At 45.2% G+C, this 7,278-nt stretch overlaps 1 pseudogene; it reads left to right on the top strand.

Annotated features, from left to right (window-relative positions):
- The first annotated feature begins 6,192 nt into the window (after positions 1-6,192).
- On the top strand, positions 6,193-6,911 carry LOC147122652 (uncharacterized; annotated as a pseudogene).
- The last annotated feature ends 367 nt before the right edge of the window (positions 6,912-7,278 follow it).

Genomic DNA, 7,278 nt, shown 5'->3' with positions numbered 1-7,278 from the left:
TTGGAGGCAGGTTGACAGCGGGTTTCCTACCCGCTGTCAACCTTTGCGATTTTCACAGCTGTCCCGCCTCCAATCCCGTACTCTGAGGACCGACAAAATTCCGGCCAAAGTATTTTTGTTTAATTTCCCTGTTATTTCCTTATTCCCCATTATAATTTCTCCTGTCTCAGCCTGTAAGGGACCCACATTTACTGTAGGTAATCTTTTCCTTTTTACATACCTATAGAAGCTCTTACAGTGTGTTATTATGCCTCTCGCTAGTTTACTGTCATTCTATTTTCCCTTTATCAATTTCTTGGTCCTCCTTATCTTAATGAGCTGATCTCAGTTCCTATGGCTGGGAAAGCGACATTGATAAGATATATATTTCACAATAGGATATCGTCTGCTACTTCCAGATCAGAAACTAGCAACCCCATTCAAACTATTTTCCACAAGACGGAGCTCACTTGCAGGCACATCTCTTTTCTAACTCCATATTGGCCCAGAAATTCGGGTCTCCACGGGTGAGTATGCGCTGGGTACTCACCCGTAGGCCCAACGAAAGTGCCAGTTTCGTGCATGCACTGCGCATACGCGGGAAACCAGAACTTCCGTTCCCTTAAAGGAAGGGGTTCAGAGGTTGAACACATGCGCCGGAGAGGCAGCGCGTGTGCCTGGAACTTACGTTTTCTTTCCAGTTTTCTCCGGGATGGTAAGTCTCCAGCAGTTACACTTTTAAAAAGCAGGCGCAAGGCCTGCTTTTAACAAGGTAAGTGGTGAATTAATTAAAATTAAAACATTTTTTCCACAGGTTTATTATTTTTAAATACTTTAAAGAAAGGTAAGTTTATTTTTAGCCCTGTTAGAAAATGTAATTAATTTTTTCAAAAGTTTAAATTATTGTTTAAAATAGTTATTTTATGTAATTTATAGTTATTTTAAAAATGTGATTTAAAAAAAAATGTATTTGAAGTTTTAGTTATGTTTTGCGTCTTATAGTACTTATAGTTTTGACAGCTCTTCCTGTCAATTTTATGAATGGGCATTTCCCTGCTACCATTGGCTCTCCATGGCCCACGTGATCCCAGGGGACGCTTCGAACTAACTGCGCCCCTGGGATACGCAAGCACTGTGCGCCGGCAGTTGGAGGAGGCCCAGGATCAGAATCCCACGCAGGCCCACAGCACAACGGCCGGCGCACTAGTTAAGTGCAGGTTGGAGGCTTGCACCTGCGGGAAGCCTCCAACCCGAATTTCTGGACCATCGTCTTTCATATCTTCAGACAACACTTAAAACTTATGTAAATTCTAGGAATGTGACTCTGGATACCAATCTTTAGGAGAATAATGAAGGCTGATCTTCATGACCTCCATCTGTACCAGGTTGAAGGAAGGGCAGCTCAACATTCTTTACCATACCACCCACTGCTGATATATGAACATTGATGGAAAAGTACTTGTATCCTGCCTTCACATCCAGACCTTCTGGATGGAGGTTTGGAGGTCACCTAAATCACAATATATCTCATCATCTCCTAGACCCAGGCCTACTTATCCTATTTCCAGGGAAGCAAGAAACTCTGTTCATTTTTGCCCATTTCTCACCTTTAGGAACAAGAAAATTCATCCCTTAAATTTGGGGCAACCCAAACCACCCCACAATAAATATTTGGACAGGGAGCGCTAGGATATTTGCCAATCAGAACAAGCGATACAAGGGATCCATCCAGAGCTAGGAAAGCATCAGGAGGCATGGGCCCCCATCCTGCAGACCGTGGCTGAAACAATCTTACAGCTGACCATTAAACAGACAACCAGGGATCATACATACCCCAGCACAATACTGCTATTTCTGATTATGGGCATCACCTCATATGTGTAAAGGTGTCCAGGATTAGGATACTGGCAGTGGGCAGATTGTCATGCATAGTACAAAGACAGTGCTACTATAGAGGGGAATGTAGGTTGTTTCCCCACAAACTGGGTTAATGTCCCAAAGAGCCAGCTACAAATTGTCATGTCGGAGCTTTAAGTTTTCCTGTAACTATTCAAAATATAGCTATTCAAAGGTGTATGTCCCCACCCCCTCATCACCACTATTCATTTAAGGTTTGTATTGAATTTCATTTGCTTCATTCAAGGACACTGGATTATGGTGACAGTTTGTTGAATAGCGATGTGCCAACCATCACTCATTTCCAGAACAGTCACTCAGATCAATGTCTTGTCACTCAATCACTTAAATGCCATTATTCTCCCCACCCCCTCAGTGTTGCACAGCACAGGAGGCTAAACATAAATGGTGACCTCTATTTTTCACCATACATGGTGAAGCAATGCACAGAAATGCTACATAGCAGAAATACTAACCTGAGAGCATAAAGTCCCTGCCTGACAGTCAAGGATTGCATTTTTGAATGGTCAGCTGGATGGTGCTAAATGGAGCACCACATTGTCACTCTGGGAGAAAGAGACAAAAGAACAAGAGTATTGAGGGGATCCCTGGCGGATTAGTGGGTAAATGCATCATGGAGATAAATAACTTGCACATGCCTTTCACAACCTCAGAATGTCCCAGAGCACTTCAAAGCCAATTAATTACTTTTAGAAGTGTAATCTCTGTTGTAATATAGGGAAATTCAGCAACTAACTTGCACAGAGCAAGGTCCATAAAGCAACTATGAGATAAGTGACCAATTAAACTGCTTTAGTGATGTTAGTTGAGGGATAAGTGTTGGCCATGACACCAGGAGAACTCCACTGCGCTTCTTTGAATAGTGCCGTGGGATCCATTCTGCCCACATGAGAGGGCAGGCAGAACCTCAGTTCAACATCTCAGCTGAAAGATGGCACCTCTGACAGTACACCACTCCCTCAGTACTACACTAGAGTGGCAGCCAAGATGTTGTGCTCAAGTCCCGGAGTGGCACTTGAACCCATAACCTTCTGACTCAGGATATAGTCCAACAGCTTTATTTGAAATCACAAGCTTTCGGAGCGCTGCTCCTTCGTCAGGTGAAGTCATGGTCTCAATGCCTTTGGACCAAGGAGAGAATATCATAGATGATTCTCACCAATGTTCCCAGCAAGCTGCGCTTCGTTCTGCACTTCACCTGATGAAGGAGCAGCGCTCCGAAAGCTTGTGATTTCAAATAAAGCTGTTGGACTATAACCTGGTGTTGTGTGACTTCCTACATTTGTCCACCCCAGTCCAACACCGGCATCTCCATATCATGGCTTCTGACTCAAATGCATGAGTGCTGCCACTGAGCCAAGACTAACACCTTAGAGTGTGATATCTATGACCTTCTTGGTCTGTGTAACATAATATCAGATTCTATAGACCAAGGAAGTTTAAAACTCCGATCCTAGTCTGTACTAAAATAGCTGATTAGAGCTGGTACAGTAAGTAAAGGGGTTACATGGTCTCAATGCCTTGGGACCAAGGAGAGAATATCATAGATGATTCTCACCAATGTTCCCAGCAAGCTGTGCTTCGTTCTGCGCTGCCTGTTCCTTTTAATGTGCGGTCCTTTTACATTTCTGCGCAATAGCGGTATTTACAATGTAAAAGCCAGTGAGCAGCCTGCACGGGACCTTGCAGATTATTGTGCGGCTGCGTGTGCGTGCACCTTAGCGGGAACATTGGTTCTCACTCCTGTTTGATATCTAGTGAATTGTGAATTAGGCGAGGACCAAATTGGACTCTGCTCTGATGCACCCCCGCCTCCCCACCACCCCCACCCCCAATCCACCCCATGGCAAATAGCTTGACAACATTCACTATGGACCTACACATAAAGAATGGCCACATGAAGAGGCACCAGAGGGCTGCCAATGCCCATAGAACTAGACACTAGCATGAGTCACTGCTTTCAGGAGAAAGGGGAAGTAAAAGAAGAAAATTGAAAAGAAAACAAAAAAAAAGGCCTCAAGTTACTTTCAATGCCTTCATTGAATTGCTAGAAACCTGAAGGTCTGTGATGGGTACAAAGAAAGATGTCACTGCAAACTGAAATATAGGTTAATGCTGTCCTGAAGGCATGGCGATTAAATCTACATGCTCATTCTCACACTGGTAAAATGGGGCAACAGAAGATAGGCTAGTGACTTTCATATACATTGGTCAGTAAAACAGTGATAGCTAATCTATAGCCTTAGGAGACAGTGATATTAATGATCCCATGGGAGGAAGGATAAACTGACCTAGAAGCTTGCTGTGTTATTGAGGTAGCCTGAAGTATTTGTCTGAATACCTGTCAGATTGGCCACTATCACTCTCCTTCTAATCGACAGCCTCATGGAACATCCAAGAGTGATAGGAAGACAGAGCTTTTGTTTCAGAGTGTCTTGAATAATATTTAGGAAAACAGTGCACTTTCTTTAAAGGGTAACCACATGACAAGCTGACACATATGGGAGATTCAGCATTTTAGCAGAGCAAATAGAATATGTTATGTCTACTGTCTTGATTTCTCCACTTCTGCACAAAAAGGAACCAAAATAAACAAAGCACATTGATTTTTACATCTTTTCCTCAAGTGTCAATCCACAATTGATTATCAATATGTATGGTTGGGTGGGGAGAGAGCAATATAATGTTTGACTCAGACAATTCTCATCATTTAATATATAATTATTTCTGACAATTAAACAGTGCCAGTGAGAATAGAGGGACAATTTATATTAGTTGTGGCCTTTTCTGTTATACAAGGTGATGTTTTAATATTCTTTATATTATTATTGTAGTAAAGCACATGGGAGGGTTAAATTGGATAACCCCCGAAAACGGGAGTGGGTATCGCAGTATGCGATTAACCCACGCCCGTTCATTGTGAAGCAGGCAGCACGTTAAATTTGTGCTGCCTGCTGTTTTAAATGAGTGTTGCTTGCAGCCAGCACTACCCGTGCTGTTCATTGGCTGCATGCATCAGCAGGGGTCCTGTTATCGCGAGTGGCTAGCGCTACCTAAAGGCAGCCTGCATCTCTTAAAGGGGAGGTGCATTGCGGTTGCAAGAAGTGGTAGGAGTTTTTTGAAAAGTGAGTCGGTGCTGTGATACTTCGAGGAATTACTAAATTTGTGAGAGAGTGAGCACCAAGGTTTTCTGACAATGCACTGGAGGTCTTGGTGCAAGACATGGAGAGAAGGAGAGACATCCTGTATCCGCAGGGGGCAGGAGACCCTCCAGATATATGCTTAGGATGCAGTGGGAAGACGTAGCGGCAGAGGTCAATGCCAGGAGTATAGCTCCAAGAACATGGATGCAGAGTAGGAAGAAGTTTAACGATCTGTCATGATTTGTCAAGGTGAGTGAGTTCATCTTCAAATGGCATATCCTATCAACTGCACCACTAGCCTCATCCACTGTTCAATTCACTCCACCCCCATCACCCACCTACCAACAATTTCTATCAGTCAATACTCAAACCTTCAATCCAAATGTTTTACTTCACCTTCACACACTTAGCACTGTTGCAAGCCTTGCACCACAACACACAGCTCGCACACTCTGGCAGCTGTTCATTCATGACAGTCACATCACCCAAACATATTGCAGGACACTCACTGACAGATTTCCCTCTTTCTTGCAGGAGAAGGTGGCGCATAATAGGAGGCAGCAGCAAAGAACTGGAGGAGGACAAGCTCTTGCATGTTTTAGCCCCCATGGAGGAGACAGTGCTGGCCATCCTGGGAAGGGGTATCACTGAGGCCGCAGTCACTGGCGGGGCTGAAGCGATCGATGATGAGGGTATCTGCATGTTAAATTTTCTTCTCTCTTCCCACTTTTCCCTCATCCCACAATCTCTTCTGACGCACAAGCTGTAGATGGTGTAAGCACACATTTCTTACTTTCTCCTCTCCCTTCACCACAACCCAACCCTTGTCCTTTTATCATTTCAGACAACCAAGAACTGGAACTTTCCCAGTCAAAGGGGAAAGAGGAAGAAGACATAAAGATGAACAGATACCATCATTCGATCTTACACTCACAGCCACCAGCTCAGAGACTGACACTGCACACATTTTAGAGGCTAGAATAGAGGACGGATCTGCACATGGTGAGACACTGGGCACAAGTGCCCAGGAGCCAGGGCAAGGGAAAGGATAGCACAGGTGCCAGTTTGCTGGAGGGCGAGGTCGCACACTAGTTCTACTGCAGAGGACTCCTCAGATGAGGACTTCGATGGGCCAGGCTACAGAAGAAGGCTAATGGGTGTACACACCCCAATGCTTGGTGCACTATAAAGCCTGCCAAAAAGTCTGCGTACAATGTCAAGGAGCATGGAGGAGTCCAGCACCAACTTGACACAAGGTTTTGCGCAGAGCTTGGAGCCCATTCTTTTCAACTTGGAACAGGTGGTCACCTCCATCAGCACACCTGCGGAACCCACCATGATGCAACGTCTGTTGGCTGATGTCACAACTCGCATTGGCGCACAAACAGCTTCCATCAAAGGTCAGGGTGCTGCAGTGGAAGCTCAGACTGCTGCCATAGTGGCTCTTGATACCTTTGTTTAAAAGGGCTGCCAGGGTGGCACAGCAGTCCATCAATCAGTTCACCAACAGATCAGTAGGATTGCTGAGGCACTGCCCCGGGAGAGTGGCAGTGGCTCCTTGGAACACAAACCTGCTGTCCTCTCTCAGGATGACAGCATTCCTGTACCCACCCCTTTCACTCCATCGGTGCACTTGCTGTTGCCTGTCAGCTATCCAGCCCAGACTGCTGTAGCCCAGGCCAAGATGGTGCAGTGTGAAGCCGGGCCCTCTAGGCCCAGAGCTGTTCGAGGTCATCCTCCAAGGCCATCTGCAGTCTCCTCAATTGAAGGTCAGCAGCCTTCCACACCCACTGGGGAAGCACCTCGTAGGAGCACTCGGATAGGCAAAGGCACACAAAGACAGGCCCTAAGGGAGTGCACAAGGGTGATTAATTCATTTTTCTATGCATTATGTAATGATTGAATTTATAAAATTGGATTGAAATGTGCATTTTCTGGTGTTTTTATTTTTGTGCTGTCAGAAAGAGGACATGTGATGGTCAGTGATGGAGGAAAGGTAAGTTGCGTGGGACTGTTGGTGAATAGAGAGGTGTGGTTAAGGTTACTGGTATCGCTTGTGAATAATTTGATCATGTAGAGCCCAGGCAGAAAGGGGCTGTCTATGTTGTAGCCTCCCTTCCTCTTCCTGTTCCTCCACCTTCTCCTCCTTCACTTCTTCTTCCTCATGCTCCTGCCCCTCAGCTTCTCACCTGATAAGTGGCGGCAAGGGATGTTTTCTCCTAATGGCCAGGTTGTGCAG

The sequence above is a fragment of the Somniosus microcephalus genome, chromosome 2, assembly GCF_052327205.1.
Source record: "Somniosus microcephalus isolate GS21.2 chromosome 2, FLI_Smic_1.0, whole genome shotgun sequence".
Taxonomy (NCBI): Eukaryota; Metazoa; Chordata; class Chondrichthyes; order Squaliformes; family Somniosidae; genus Somniosus; species Somniosus microcephalus.
Note: the sequence above shows the minus strand (reverse complement) of the source record. Positions and strands in the feature narration are given on the sequence as shown.